The following is a 16,618-nucleotide window of genomic DNA, read 5'->3' as shown; positions in this document are numbered from 1 at the left end:
AGGGTGCCACAGTGCTCCATGCAACCTAACATGAGTCAGGATGGGATGCGGTACGGATGTTTGTTACAGCACTCTAACCTACAGTGCTGAAGTCTGATACCACATCCATCCAGAGTTATCTTAGAGCAGGATCTACTGTTTTTACAGTGCTCTATGAGCCCTGACCATCTGTTCGGTTACAGCTGTAGTGCACTTTCTGCGCACCTATTGCATAATTAATGTAACTTCTGTACCTGGCCTTAGTGGCTGCTCCCTTTTACTGAGGAACAGCCCTGTCCTGAGTGTTGTAGACACCAGTAAAGGGGATAAAGGCACAGGGGAGTTATTGCAATGCTGAAATTAGCTCTCTCACCCTCCTTTTCATCACCAATTTCCACCTTTGCCACATATGCCCAGAAGAAGTGCAGCTGTATTAAATTCTCACCCACATCTCACAAGTCCATTCCTGACAATATCACTGTCTCAAGGAGTTATTTTTTTTGCAGGAGGAGAATATAGTTAGTTTATTTATGTGAGTTTAGGGAGCCAGAAGTTGAGGTAGCTTTATGAGCAATAGGTAGATAATGCTTGATTAACAGTTGTCCATACAGTAGACGTTGTGTTTGGCTTCAGTAAGGAATAAGCTCAGCTTTGACTTGTCTAGCATTGTTTCCACAGGATACTCTATCCTCCAACCAAAATCCTTTGGTCATACCCAGGTGCTCCTATTTCCCTCATATCCAGCTATGGCAAGGAGTCTTCTGCAAATGTGAGTCCGCAGACCCCACTAAACTCCTTATCAACAAGATCAAGGTCTGCTAACACACTGATGTCTTTCAGGCAACACTGCCAGACTGTCACAATATGTTTTTATCCGAATCTCTTCTTCATGGCAAACAAGTGCTGATTGCTAAGGTAGGAATGAGTCCCCTTCTCTCCCCCGCCCTGCCTTCTTTGTATTTGCTTTCCAGATTCCTGGAAGGTTGCTATAGGGCACCCACACACAAAATACCACCCAGAAAACTAATACACTTTTTCAAAATTCCCAGTTTAAAGCAATTATTATTTCATGATCAGCTACAGCATATGACAAGCTTATTCTTAGCTATGTTATATTTGATTCTTACCTTTCTCATCTGAAGCTGTTTTTTGTTAGATGTGCTAGGCTTTGACATGTATTTCACTTAGGCTGAGAATACTTTTTAAGTATTATGTGGAACAGCATCATTTCTTATGATTTACTTGCAATAAATCAGCAAGTAACTCATGTAGCCCCATAGGGCCATTCAGGATGAATTTATTTTATATATTCCAAGCCCTATAGCTTCAGCATTTGGCATATTTCCTTCAAGCCAGCATACAGAGATTACACAATATAGCAGAGACATTTATCATGATGCTGCTGGTGGTGTTTGATCCCCTAGGCTTGCTTCCTGCAGCTCCAATCTGAATGGATCACTTCCATGCAAAAATCTCCAGAGTGCAATGAAAAGTTTTTTTCTATTAATGGCAGCATGAATGTTATTACCTAACTATGTTATGGCCTATGATTGTATGCAGCAGAAGGTAATTTAACTCAATAGAATTCTACTTTGTTTCCCTCTCTGAGGTCAAAAGTCTGATCCGAGTCTGTTATAGATGAAAAACTGTAAAAACCACTACAGATCCCACCTCTCAACATGAGACAATATCCGTATTCGCAACAGTTAAGGCATGCCCCTGCGACCAGGGAAACCAAATTAGGGCCATATTTTCATTTGAGCAACCACCCTTAAAGTTTTTTTTTTAATTTTTTTGTTTTCCTTTGCAGTATGGAAGTTTAATTGCAAACATGATCCATTGGGTTTGGGGGAAGGGGCAAAGCATGTAGCTCAGTTTAATATATATTTTGGATGACAAGTGGGGGGCTAAAGTCTAAGGCTAGGGACAGACATTCAAAAAGTCAGAGCCTGAATTGATTCAATTTTTGCAGGTTAGTCTAATCTGCTTAGGTTGAATCAATTTGCAGGTAAATAGACATTCATGAAATGCAGGCACATGCCTGCAGTGGCTCAGCCAGGAGCTGGGGGGTGCTACAGCAGCCCTTGGCTGCAGGGAAGTTGTGCTGGGGTGGGAGGGCAGCTCTGGCAGTAGCTTGGAGTGAACTGGCCAGGGAGGGGGTTTAATTTCCTCCTCCTTGTCCCACTGGCACAGACCCAAGATGGGGTCTGCCGGGCACTCATCCATTGCTGCTGCAGCAGTGGGGCTGGAGTGCAGTCAAACTGCGACAAGCATTGCCCCCTCAGTTATTCCCCCCCCTATTTATTGCCCCGACCAGCATTGCCCCCTAGTTATTCCCCCCTCTACCGCAGGGGACCACAACCAGGGTCTGCTCACCCTGACTGTCACCATTCGCTTCCTGCACAGGGCGAGTAGTGGGATAATGCCCCTTTTGTGCCCCACACCAGAAACTGGAGAGAGGGGGGAGTAACCCCCTTCCCTGCCCCCTCAGCTAAGGGGCATGCTGGCCAGCCTCTGGGAGGTATTGGGAGGTATCTGGCAACTCCATGTCTCAGCCCAGCCAATTGGGGACACTACCCCTTGTGCCAGCTGGACTGCTGGAGCAGCCCTGAGAGTTCCCTGCACCCTTTTCTCATTCCCACACATGCTTCTCGCAGTGTCTCAAAGGGCTTTGATCAAGGGTCTCTAATCATCTTGGATTCCATGTCACTGGACTTAGATCCCTATCTGTCAAGGACAGCGTGTTTGTTGGCATGCAACAACTTCCTCATGCTAAAAGAAGTCATGCAGAGGTGTCTTCCTTGTGGAAATCATACATTTTCTCTGCACAACAGGAAAGTCCTGTGGCAATTGGTGAGTGGTGACAGGGACAGGACTGTGAGATCTGGAAATTCCTAGTCATGGACCAGTACGTAGGTGCTGGGTATTTGCTTCAGGTGTCTTGTTAGAGGACAGAGGCAGTAAGAGCAGTTCGGTAGCTGCACCCATGACTGAGCAGTCCTATTTAGGATCCACTTTGCTCACCCCACATGGGCAGGGGGCTAGAAAAGGTGCCCCAAACATATTCTGTCTTGATCACTTTCTGACTGGATAACCGCGTCCAGTGGGATCACCTCTATGCAGTCACAAAGAAACAAAATTAATTTTTGGAACCTGGAATGTACGAACCTTAATGAACTACACAAACAGTGATAGCCCCGAATGTATGACAGCAGTAATCTCTCGTGAACTGAGGAAGTTCAACATCGACATTGCTGCCCTATCTGAAACTCGGTGTGCTGGAGAAGGACACCTGAAAGAAGAAGGTGGAAGATGCACCTTCTTCTGGAGAGGGAGAGAGGAAGAAGAGCCACAGATGCATGGAACTGGTTTTGCCATCAAAAATGAACTTGTGAACCGACTCTCAGAACTCCCAATTGGTGTCAATGAACCAACAAGTGCCAATTGTGAGTGCATATGCCCCAACTCTTGCTGCTGATGAGATCGTGAAGGAGAACAACTCACAGCTTGACACCATCCTCACAAATATCCCAAGGGAAGATAAGATCATCCTTCTTGGAGATTTTAATGCCAGAGTGGGAAGAGACTCAAAACTTTGGAATGGTACTATTGGAAAAGAAGGCGTTGGAAATTCAAATGCTAACAGGGTCCTTCTCCTGATGAAGTGCACAGAACATGGACCTGTCATCACAAATACCCTGTTCCATCAAAGGGAACAAGTTCAAGATGTCCTGGAAACACCCTAGATTGCAACACTGGTATTTGATCAACTACGTGATTGTTTGGACTCACGATTGCCAGGTTGTCCTGATTTTGAGAGCCATGACTAGCACTGATGACTGTTGGACTGACTACCACCTCATCCCTTCCTCCATATCCATCAGGATTGCTCCTAAACAAAAAATGCAAAGGAAACAGACCAGGCGCAAGTTAAACATCAAGTGCTTGAAAGACCCGCTGAAGCAGAGAGAATTCCAGCAACTACTGAATGAGACGCTACCAACAGAGTACCCAGAAGGAGTTGAGGAACACTGGACAGGACTGAAGGCAGCTATTCTCTCAGCCTGTGAAAATACCATAAGATACAAGATCAGGAATCATCAAGACTGGTTTGATGAAAATGACACTGAAATTCAAGGTCTCATTGACAGGAAACGGAAAGCTTTTTGTGCCTGGCAGAATGACATCAACTCTGCCACCAAGAAAAATGCACAGCAACAAGCAAAATCAGAGGTGCAGAGGAGAACACAAGACCTGAAGAATGAGTGGTGGATTCAGAAATCAAAAGAAATCCAACATTTTGCTGACATCCATAACACTCGTGGCTTCTTCAGTGTTATCAAAGCTGCCTACGGCCCTAGCACTCAAGGCTTGAATCCTCTAAGATCAAAGATGTAATAACACTCTTCAAAGACAGTGAATCCATCAATGCTCACTGGAAAGAACATTTCCAGGACCTTCTGAATCATGACTCAACTGTCCACGAAGATAAGATCAAGAACTTTCCACACAAAGCAATCAGGCAAGAACTCGGTTTTCCATCTACCCTGGCAGAGGTCGGAAGTGCCTTTGGGAAAATGAAGACTAACAAGGCAGCCGGTGTTGATGGAATACCTGCAGAGATTTTCAAAGGAGGAGGAGAACAACTTATGTGTCAGCTTCATGTCCTCATCCTTAAAATCTGGAACAAGGAAGAAATCCCAGCCGACTGATGCCTTGATTGTTACCATCTTCAAGAAGGGGGACAGAGCTGATTGTGGAAACTACTGAGGCATCTCTTTGTTGGGCACTGCTGGGAAAGTTATTGCCCATATTGTTGCTAACTACCTTCTCCCACTTGTGGAAGAAAATCTTCGAGAATCTCAAAGCAGCTTCAGACCATCTTGAAGAACTGTGGACATGATCTTTACAGCATGTCAAATCCAGGAGAAGTGTCATAAGCAAGATCGACCTCTCTATTTGGCCTTTATCAACCTCTCAAAGCCTTCAATTCTGTAAACCACAAAGCCCTATGGAAAATCCTGTCCAAAATTAGCAGCTCAAACAAGTTCATCCGTGTTCTGAGACTTCTCCATGACATGTCTGCAAGGGTTCTCAGCAATGGGAATCAAACAGAACCATTTGAGGTGAAAACTGGAGTGAAGCAAGGTTGCGTCATTGCTCCAACTTTGTTCTCCATCTTCATCTCCACTATAATGCACCTCATCAACAGAAAGTTCCCACCTGGAATTCAAATTTTGCATAGGATGGATAGAAGACTCTTCAACCACTGCAGATTCAAGTCCAAAACAAAGACCATGATAACATCTGTAATGGAGCTCCAGTATGCGGATAACAATACTGTCATTGCTCAATCTGAAACAGACCTCCAAACCATTCTTAATGTATTCTTGGAAGTCTATGAGAGTATTGAACTAACTCTAAACATCAGGAAAATGCAAGTCCTTTACCAACCTGCTCCAAATGGAGAAAGAACCCCCCGCTCCATTCAAATCAACAGGAAATTGCTGGAGACCATGGATCACTTTGCCTATCTTGGAAGAAAGGCAGATATTGACATGGAAATACAACACCACTTGCAATATGCAAGCACAGCCTTTGTACATCGGAGTAAGAGAGTCTTCTTAAATCATGACATCCTCATTGAAATGAAGCTCTTGGTTTATTGAGCCATTGTCATTCCAACTCTGCTGTATGGCTCAGAAACTTGGACCACCTACAGAAGACATCTCAAGAGCTTGGAAAAGTACCACCAAAGGTGCTGTCGCAAGAGCCTTTGGATTAGAGGGGAGGATAGACGCACAATCATCAGTGTCTTGGCCGAAGCAAATTCCAAAAGCATTGAGGCCATGATCATCCAAAATCAACTTTGCTGGACAGGTCATGTTGTTTGCATGCCTGACTCCCACCTTCCAGAGAGAATCTTTTTCTCATAGCTGAAAGAAGGTCAGCAAAATAGTGGAGGGCAAAGAAAGCAATTCAAAGACACCCTGAAGGCAAACATGAAGAGGTGTAACATCGACATCAACACTTGGAAGCCCCTTGCTCAGGACTGACCAAAATGGAGGAAGGCTTTTTGGGAGGGACCTCAACACTTTGAAACATCTCATCAACAGGCAGAAGAGAAAAAGAGAAACAGGTGAAAAAAACTTCAGAACATCCAACTCAGCAAAACAGTGCCCATCCCTCCTGGAAACACCTGTCCTCACTGAAACAAGACATGTGGATCTAGAATTGGGCTATGCAGACCACCTGTGGACTCACTATTAAGATCCTTGGAAGACAATCTTACTCATTCGCTAGTGATCACTCATCATCATCGTAGATGGTGACATCTGGATTAGTTGTTAGTTGCATTAATTGCACATGTAGATGTGCCTGCAATGTATAACAGCTTTGTGGCTCATTTCTGTCATGCCTTAAATTAAACATGTGGCCAGCTGGTTCTGGCCCATGATGGATGGATCCTTACACCTAGCTGAGTGTCAGGATCCAGCATGGGGCAGCCCCAGGGTTCACAACACAGTCCCTGGAATAACTAGTTCCTGGACTCCTGGTCTTGTATAAACTGTATTTGCTGCCTGGCTGGGAAACCCATATGGTATCATAGGGCACAGGGACCTTGGGGTCAGCTGCAGCAGCCCAATCTCAAGGGCTAAGTAAAAATCCCATATGCTGTCCAACTGGGCAGCACACCTGATTTTACAAGTCACGGGGTCTTTGTGCACAGGGATCTAGAAGACGCACACAGTTTTTACTCATCCCTGGGCATGGGTACCTATACAAATCATGTGTGCTCCCCAGGTAGGGCTCTGACAATCAGCTGATTGTTGGCTAGGGTTCAGGACCGGAAAGGACCTAGTTCCAGATCCCAGCTCAGTCCCTGGCCGCAGTTGGCAATCAGCTGATTGTTGGCACCTGAGTTTCAACCTGATGGTTCTGGGGTAACCTGAGACCATGATTCTGAGCTTCTCCTGTACTGGCAAGTAAGGCACGTTTAGGATCTAATCTCTGATCCCAAAATTGTGAGTCCTGCCAGGCATATGTGGCACTGGCAGAGGCGTGATTGTTTGTATCATGGATTAGATCCCATCAGGCCTTAAAAAGAACATCTGCCAGGGGCCTCCATGACTCTCAACTATATCCTACCTGGTTTGCCATATCACTTTTAAATGCTGAAGGCATAAAACATAAGACAAAGTAGCACAATCCTCAGCATTGGAATTCAGACAAGCATCTAGGTAGGTGCTAAAAGCATCATACAGCTAGAGAATGGGCTCTTAAATCTTTTATGCAACTTTATCAGTTCCCTCTGAAATCATACTGCATTTTTTTCATACATAAATGCCAGAAGTCACTGCACAGTGTTTCTAGAAGGTAACAGCAGCTCTTGTGATTTAACAGGTTTTGTGTTAAATTGTAAAATACAAATGACCCTGTGAACAATTCTGTTTTCCAGCACCTTTCTTGTAATGGGAAAATCGTTGTTCTCTACAATATTCAACTGAACAAATAGAATCATGTTGATATTGTGCTATATCATAGCCATTCACTTCACTTGCCATGGAAATACATCAACTTTTAATCATTTCAATGGTGCTGAGTTTCCCTGAAGGGCTGGAAAAATACCATTTCCTCAGTACAACCCCTTTTCCTAATATAATCATGGCCTGGCTGAACTGGAAGATAGAGAGGCCTCCCTGATCTGGGACTCTAAGAAGCTCAATAAGTTGGATTTTTCCTGTGGTTGACTTTACAGCTTAAAGGTAAGATTTCAAGTCTGCTGCACCTTTCTTTAGAGAGTTGTTATTTGGAGAACTCGGTTGGGAATGCACAAGTTACAGGAAGGTTTCTAAAATAAAACCTGATTAAAGGGAATTCAACTTGCTAGAAACAGGCTTGTGGAATTAACCAACTATTCCATTCCTTCAAGCCAGCAAGTTCTACAGGTTAGTTTTTCTTAACATGATACTACCCGTCTAGAGGGGCAACAGGCGCTAATGGAAAGATCTACATGGAACATGGAAGATACTTGCTTATCTACAAACCTGCAGTTGTTGATGAAGCAGCAGCTGCCTCCTCGAAAGCTATTTAACTCCCTTGCCCACTACAATATCGACTGCAATGGAGTTGGCTCTGTGCTGAGCTGCAATCTTGGGCAACAGTGTGCTCACTTTCCACTGGCAGCCAGAGAACATCCCATTCCATAAGTCAGTGCATGTAGACTTCAAAATAGTGAGAAACAAGGAGTGGCGCTGGTCATCAAAAAATATCTCCAGCACACTTTAGAGATAAGGGCAGTAGCAACTATTTGGGGCATGATCTAATGAGCTGGGAGGAAGGTTATCTATAAAATAGTTGACTCCAATAAGAAAACATTGAGAGTTACTGCCTAAAACAAATACTAGATAGATCATATATATATATATATATAAAGCACAAGTGGGTTATATAAGAAGTATCAGAGCATTTGTAAATAGTAGGGCTGTGTGAAACAGCACTGTTTCACTTTGACTTATGTTTCAACAAGACAGTGTTTCATTTTGAGTTTCTTTTTATTTTGAAAACACTGTTCTGTTTCGTTTAGTTGAAACTGTTTCGCTGTTTTGATGCTGTTTCGATGTTTCGCCCGTAGACTATAACGGAGAAGCATGAAACTACCTATAACTTTGTCATTTCTTGGCAGATTTGGATGAAAACATCAGGAACGGTAGCCCCTTCTGAGGCCACAAAGCTTGCCAAGTTTCAAGGAGATTGGTGGAGGGGTTTCTGGGAAACTGCACCTCAAGGTGCTGACAAGCAAAACTCGTGACATGTGACTGTGTGTGTGTATTAAGGTGCAGCTGTTTCTCTGTCCCTCCCCCAGAGCACTGGGATTGGAAGGGACCTCAGGGAAGGATCACAGTCACTGGCCAGCTACACAGTCAATATCAGAGCAGTCCTTCCCTGCTCTTCTCCCTCTCTCTCCTTACTTCCCGTTTCCCTGCAAACAAGCCCAGCTTCGAAATTCGAAATGTTTTGAAACTTTTGAAACATTTTGACTGCCCTCATTTTGAGGCTGTTTCAAAGCCTTTCGTTTCATTTTGATTTTGCTGTTTCAAGCTCAAAACGAGTCAAAACAGCATCAAAATTAAACACCCAGCGAAATTTCACACAGCCCTGGTAAATGGTAGCACAAAAGGTTTCGGGCATTGTAGGCTCAAAGTTTTAGGAATGGGGAGCAAAGGAGGAAAAGTGTGTTTTCCTTACAAGTTGCTACGAAGAATTTAAAGACATCAACAGGGAGAAAGACCACCTCCCACATTGGAGGGAGTAAATCACTCTGATCAGTACAGGAAACATTCACCACTGCTATCATAGAAACCATAGGAAAGTAGGGCTGGAAGGGACCTGTAACAGAGAGCCAGAGGCGCCTGTGACTATAAGGGTGAAGAAGCAGCAGGGAGAGTCCCAGGAGGGGAAAAGCTGCCCATTACGACTGGCCAGGGAAGAGGTCCACAGCAGTAGCGCACTGGGCTAGTGCCCTACATGGGGGATAAGCTGTTGTGACCGCAGAGACCAGCTGCAGTAAGTTTCCCTGGGACTGAGCTGGCAAGCTAAATCAGGAAGCACCTGTGGTAATTCAGGGAGCCACATGATCCAGCCATATAAACCCAGGGCTGGAGCCAGAGCATTCAGTCTGGATCTGGGAGCTGCTGAGGGAAGAGCACTAGGGCAGGAGAGCAGCAGAGAAGCTTCTGCCTGATGCCTGGACTATGCTGAGAGAAGAGCAAGTAGAAATGCTGCTGACTTGCAGGGGAGTAGGACTTGGTAGTGGGGAGCTAAGGGATACAGCCAAGGAGCTGGGGTTTGACCCGGTTAGGGATTTGTGTTGTAGCCACAGGGCTTATTTTTTATTAGACTTCTATACTGCTGGGTTGTGAAAGGGACTAAGGGGTGGTTTGGAGGTCCTATTGGAGGCCCTGAGGAGCCTTAAGCCCTGCTGGGGTCAGGCTCAAGGAATAGACTGGGGTCAGAGGGCCAGAGAAGGGTAGAGCTTGAGGGTTACAGCAGGGCTGATGTAGATGGAGCCAAAGCAGGCGTGGCACCCAGAGCAGGACAGAGAAAGGGCCAGGGGGCCTGAAACCAAGATAAGAGCTGGTACCTAGAAGCCAGATCCAGGACAGGGGGCCTGGGCTAGAAGGCCCAGCAAGAGAAAAGGGGTGGAGGCTGAGAAGACTGAGGCCCTGACAAGGGAATGATGGGATAGTGACATCTGCAAGGTATGGGCACAGTTGTAGGGTAGGTACAGAAGCTGTGATTAGCCCATAAGTTGATGGGTGCCATGGGGGCACTTGTGGGCTAGGAGAGCCCACTCTGCAGGAGAGAGTGGTGTGACCAGCAGAGTCAGGGCGAGAGGGAATCCACTGGTGGGAATTGACTAGGGCTTGCTCTAAGACCATGGACAGCCTCCCTTCTTTAATCTCTTAATAAGAATAAAATGTGGTAGGCAGGGTATCAAGGGAGGGTATCTTAGAGATCGAACCAGGCAGGAGCCATATGGTCCCCAGGGGTGTCATAGCTATCCCTGGGGGCCTGGTCCTGTTGCAGAACCTCACGAGGTCCTATAGTCCAGCCCCCTGCTCAAGGCTGGATCATTTTTGACTAAACCAGCCAAGTGTCTGTCAAACTTGTTCTTGAAAATGTGCAATGATGGAGATCCCACAGTTTCTCTAGGTATCCTGTTCCAGGGCTTGACATCCATAGTCAGTAATCTCCCACCTAAATGGCTCCTGCTGAAGCTTGAGGCCATTGCTCTTAGTCCTGTCCCCTACAGCCAGGGAAGCAAGTCCATCTGCACCTTACTTGAGTGATCAGGGCTGCTAGCAGGATAAGAGCCTGATACTCGATCATCATTTTCTCCCTTAGCTCAAATGATAAGCGCTTATTGTTTAGCAAGGGAAGACCAGATAAATATTGCATTTTTATGCATGTGGCCACAGGTCCAGTATAATTATGACTTCTAGGAGACAAGTCTTCAATCAAGGAAAAACATTTCTCCCTACACTTGCTTAGGGAAGTCTTTCAAAGCATGTGCCAATATGTGTCCTTTCACACTCAACATGAAAAGGAGGCTTGGAAGCCCAAAATATTTATAGGCTAAGAAAGTCACATTAGCCAAGATGGGGAGAGAGGCTTTGAGTACAGAACGGCAACGTCAAGTTTCAAATGTTCAGTTTCCAGCCCCTGAAATATCTCCTAGTGGCTTTCCCTATTCTAGAGCATGTCCAGGAACTTGAGCCCTCTGCATCCTCACTGAGCTGAACAGGACACTGGCAGTGGGACTATCACTTTGATTACAGCAGCTGCAAGCTGTTCATGAATTACAGGCAGAATATTTGTCCCTACAGGGAAACGTAGCTCTAGAATGAGCTAGCTTTAACTAGTTTGTTATGCAGACATTCATGTCATGCGATGCTGCTCATGTAGAACGCGGACGCTCAATGAAGCAGACCTCTGTCACATGCCTTGGCTCTGGTGATTTCTTGAGTAGATAAGAGGAAAGGAGGATGGCAGCTATTTAAGGATTACACAATTTTTAATGAGTATTGATGCCACTTCATATATACATCATCTTAACATCATAGACTAGAAAGTGAATATAAATATTGCAAAACAAAGCACTTCTTTTTTTTTTCTTTTTGTTTTTAAAGGCTTAATGAAGAGTTCTTAATTAATTAAGAGCCCTGTGATCACAAACGGGATTACTGAAGTCTACTGATGCAGGAAGAATGCATCTTGAGAAGAAGAAAGGAAATTAAAACTGGATGTTGCCCCAAGGCCAGAAAAGCATTCAGTGCTCTACATGAATGAGAAGTAAACATTGAGGGAATGAGAGCCGACGCTTCTGAGTTTTCAACGTGCATGTGTATACGCACTGTCTTTCCAAAGGGAACTTGGGAAGTTGGCATATGCCATCCTAGCCTAGTAGTCGGAGGACACTTGCTGCTATCAAAAGGAACAAATCATTTGTGCAACATAATTCATCCATCAATTGCCATTACAGCTAGAGAAAAACAAATCGCTGAATGCCAGTGGTGGTGCGGGGGAGAAACCGTAAGAGATTTGTCAGAGACAGCACAAAACAGACTCTAAGGCACAACTCGGAAGACCTTGACATCTTTGACAGTACTTTGGGGGTTGTGCATGTTACACTTGACACTGCATAATCTGAGCAAGAGATGCTGAATAACATCAAGAGGAATCTGAATGTAGCCTTTTAGCACAGACCCAGCAGATCAAGAACCTGAGCCTGATCCTGCTGGGTGCACTTTGCTTTGCTGGTCTTTGGCTCAGGCCCTAAGCTTGAACAGGCATCAAAGGTTTTCGTATTTGCCCCCCATTCATTCTAGCAGAATAAAGGGATTTTGTCTGTTGTTTTAAAAATTCAACCAAGAGCTTTTGTTATAGAAGCTTTTTTGGATTATTGGAGAGGGGCACTGGTTTGCAAAAGGAGATACAGCAAGATAGCTTTCTCAGCTTTTTCAGTTTAACAGGGCTGGGGGAAATCTGCATACAGTGCTTCCCATCTGCCTCGCTTTGCCTCCACTGTGGAGTCTTCACTCTGCTTTTTCTCTCCGCAGTCTTGCCTATGGAGTCCACCTATCCACTGCTCTCTCTGCGTCCCTAATGCCGGAGTTCTCCTGTTCTCATTCAGTGTTATACCTTAATTCTTCTAGTTTCCTCATTCGGGGCCCCAGAGCTCTATCCAGGCTCCAGTATATGTGAGAGTGCTAGTAGAAGTGCTTTGCAAAAGAATTCACTTCTCAGTAGGTAGCTTCTCACATTCCCTATCCATTTTAAGAATAGATTGAAAGCTGCCTTTGTTTCTGAGTTAGATTTGAGCTGCAGTGTGCTGCAAACACAGTGAGGAGCTTGCCAGGCATGAAGGACCAGCTGACTATGAACTCCAGGGCTACAGAGCAACCTATAGACATCTGTACTAGACTTCCATGCTGACCTTCGATCTGGCAGATTGTAGGAGACCTTTGTTTGCCACTGTACTTCCAAGAGGCTTCTCGCAGAATCTTTCTCTGTTTCCAACACCTACTTGCTCCAGTTTCGTTATAGGTTTCATGTCTTCCTTTCCTCTCCTGCTGCTTACTTAGCCTTTGCTGCTTCACTCCCCACTACCTCCTCCCTCCACTGAAGAGGCAAGAGCATTCTCCAAGCAGTCTTTCCTTATTTCTTCTCCTGGATCACCTCTTTAGTTCATTCCTATTGTTGCTTCAATTTTCTCCTTTGGCTATGTACCCCTCAGCAAAGGCTTGACCTAGAGGCTGGAGTCAGTGGAATTCTTTACATCATTTCAACTGTTATTTAATTAGACTGTAGTGTATCATAGAGGTGTTCTGAGGATAAACCATTGTAAAAGTGTTTTTTTAAGTCTTTCTTAGCGTTATATCCCTCCATCTTCTCCTTAGTCAGCTGCTGAGTCAAATGCCATTGGTATGACCTTTCAAGTGATATTTGGCTAATATCACTCTCTCTTCTTAACCATGCACCCCGCCCAATGAACTTCATTATAATTACTATACTAGTTTTTTCTTAGATCTCTTACAATTTGTTGCCAAGCCATTTTCATGCATGACTCTCCTTTACTGGTCCTCAAATTCATCTCATTACTTCATTTTCAGCTGCATTCAGTAGTCTTTCTTGAAAAAGGAAAGAATTCCCTCATTGCACAAGCATCAGAACGTAGAATTTGGCTTCCTTAGATGACTTCTGGAGAATTAAATAATTAATTAATTGAAAGGAATGCTTGGGTCCACAATGCATAAGGGGGCCTGAAGTCCCAACAAATCCAAAACACAGCTTCACCTTTTCCCGCAAAGGTAAGTGTGCGTTCTCTTCTAGGTTGGCTGATCTCCTCCGGCAGGCTTTAAACTAGGTTTGTCAGGGGAAGGGGAAGACAAGGGTGGAGGAAGCCTTGGACCACTAAATCAAGCAGCACCCACAAGAACAGTCCAGCCTAGACTGACGATGAGCAGAACAAATACCCAGGTAAGCAACAGGGGCCTGGGTAGTACTGAGATTAGGGGGCCAGTGCATGCATCTTCAGGAGGCCTCAAGTGCCTCTACACTAATGCTTGTAGCATGGGGAACAAGCAGGAGGAACTCACCCTCCTGCTAGCTAACACCAACCCAGACATAGTGGGGCTCACCGAAACATGGTGGGATCCAACACATGACTGGGCAGTGAATATCAAGGGCTATAGGCTGTACAGGAGGGATAACACAGGGAGGAGAGGTGAGGGTATGACGCTCTACGTCAGGGAGAAATACACATCCTCAATAAGTGGCACTGGGTCAGAGGAGGGGCACACTGATGTGCTCTGGGTTAGAATACAAGGAAGTTGAGGGGAAAGGGACTTAATGGTGGGGGTTTACTACAGACCACCCAGCCAAGGTGAAGAGCTAGACCGGGAATTCTTAAGTCAGCTCACGGAGGTAGTTAGGTCAAAGGACGTGGTCATTATGGGGGACCTGAACTTTCCAGACATCTGCTGGGAAGAGCAATCAGCCAGGTCTGACCGCTCACGTAGGTTCCTAGCCGTGTTACAGGACCTCCATCTAACCCAGGAGGTGCACAGCCCCACCAGGGGAGATGCCTTGTTGGATCTGGTCCTGGCCACGGGTGACAACCTGGTGAGGGGTCTGCGGGTGTTCAACCACCTGGGCGATAGCAATCATTGCCTGCTGGAATTCACCATCCAGCACAAGGTGGCAAAGGCCTGCAGCAAGGCAGCAGCCCTGGACTTCAGGAGGGTGGATTTCAATGAGGTAAGGAGAATAGTCAGGGAGGCACTGAGGTCCCGGAGGAGAGAGGGAGTCGGGTGTCTAGGAAGAGTGGTTGTCCGTTAAGGAGACAATCCTCCAAGCCCAAAGGGAGGTAATCCCAACATGGATCAAAGGGGGCAAGAGGGTGCAAAAGCCCCCATGGCTCACCAAAAGCATACAGGAACATCTCCTAGCTAAAAAGGAGGCATACACCCAATGGAAGGGAGGAGCCATCACCAGGGAGGACTATACCTTGGTTGCTCGGGGCTGTAGGGGGGGCGGTCAGGAAGGCCAAGGTGGAGATGGAACCGGGACTAGCTACCCAGATCAAGGACAACAAGAAGTCCTTTTTCAAATACATAGGGGGTAAAAAGAAGGTACCGGGTAACATGGGGCCTCTGCAGGACACGCTAGGAAATCTAGTCATCGCACCAGACAGCAAAGTGAACCTATTTAACAATTTCTTTGCCTCCATTTTTCTGAGCAGGAACCAGGCCACCCCCCCTACCAGGACCCCTGTAGGCCCCAGGGGAGGCACAGCCAGGCCTAGGGTCAGTGAGGATCTAGTCAGGGAACTTCTGGAGGGACTGGATGTATTTAAATCAGCTGGTCCTGACGATCTCCACCCCAGAGTGCTGAGGGACTTAACAGAGGTCCTTGCGGGACCCCGGCACGGCTTTATGAGCACTCATGGTGCTCTGGCATGGTGTCAGAGGACTGGAAAAGGGCCAATGTGGTTCCCATTTTCAAAAAAGGGAGGAAGGAGGACTCAGAAAACTATAGGCCAAATAGTCTTATCTCGGTCCTGGGTAAGCTTTTTGAGAGAGTTATCCTGGTGCAAATCTGTGAGGGGCCAGCACGGGAGATTATGCTTAGGGGCAACCAACACAGGCTCATTAGAGGCAGGTCCTATCAGACCAACCTGGCGGCCTTCTATGACCAGGTCACAAAATCCTTAGACGCAGGGGTAGCAGTGGACGTAGTCTTTCTGGACTTTAGGAAGGCCTTCGACACTGTCTCTCACCCCATTCTCATTAAAAAACTAGGGGACTGTGGCTTCGACACCTACACAGTCAAATAGATCACTAGTTGGCTGGAGGACCGCACCCAGAGAGTGGTGGTGGACGGGTCATTTTTGATGTGGAGGGATGTGGGCAGTGGGGTCCCCCAGGGCTCGGTCCTTGGGCCCACACTGTTCAACATCTTCACCAGCGACTTGGACGAGAGGGTAAAAAGCACCCTGTTCAAACTCGCAGATGACACTAAGATGTGGGGAGAAGTGGGCATGCTAGAAGGGAGGAATAGGCTGCAATCAGACCTGGACAGGTTACAGGGGTGGGCAGATGAGAACAGGATGGGTTTCAACACTGACAAGTACAAGGTGCTGCACCTGGGGAGGAAGAACCAGCAGCAGATCTACAGGCTGGTAAACTCCCTTCCCGTCAGTGCAGAGGCAGAAAAGGATCTTGGAGTCATTATTGAGGCCAAAATGAACATGGGCCGACAGTGTGGGGTCGCGGTCAGGAAGGCCAACCACATCTTATCATGCATCCACAGATGCATCTCAAGCAGGTCCAAGGAGGTGATCCTCCCCCTCTATGAGACACTGGTCAGGCTGCAGTTGGAGTACTGCGTCCAGTTCTGGGCGCCGCACTTCAGGAGGGATGTGGACAGCATGGAGAGGGTTCAGAGGAGGGCTACTCGCATGATCAGGAGTCTGCAGGGCAGGGCCTACGAGGAGGGGTTAAGGGACCTGAACCTGTTCAGCCTCCACAAGAGAAGGCTGTGGGGGGACCTGGTGGCCATTTACAAACTAGTC

The 16,618-nt window shown here is 46.2% G+C and overlaps 1 long non-coding RNA gene across 1 annotated transcript; it reads left to right on the top strand.

The window, feature by feature from the left end:
* Window positions 1-664: 664 nt before the first annotated feature.
* On the top strand, window positions 665-16,409 carry LOC109284572 (uncharacterized). Its single transcript, XR_002092062.2, has 3 exons — window positions 665-894; window positions 7,439-7,745; window positions 11,673-16,409. It is a non-coding gene; the product is annotated as an uncharacterized LOC109284572 (long non-coding RNA).
* Window positions 16,410-16,618: the final 209 nt, after the last annotated feature.

Source organism: Alligator mississippiensis, chromosome 14 (assembly GCF_030867095.1).
Source record: "Alligator mississippiensis isolate rAllMis1 chromosome 14, rAllMis1, whole genome shotgun sequence".
Taxonomy (NCBI): Eukaryota; Metazoa; Chordata; order Crocodylia; family Alligatoridae; genus Alligator; species Alligator mississippiensis.
The sequence above is the reverse complement of the archived record's forward strand: the minus strand, read 5'-3'. Positions and strand labels throughout refer to the sequence as shown.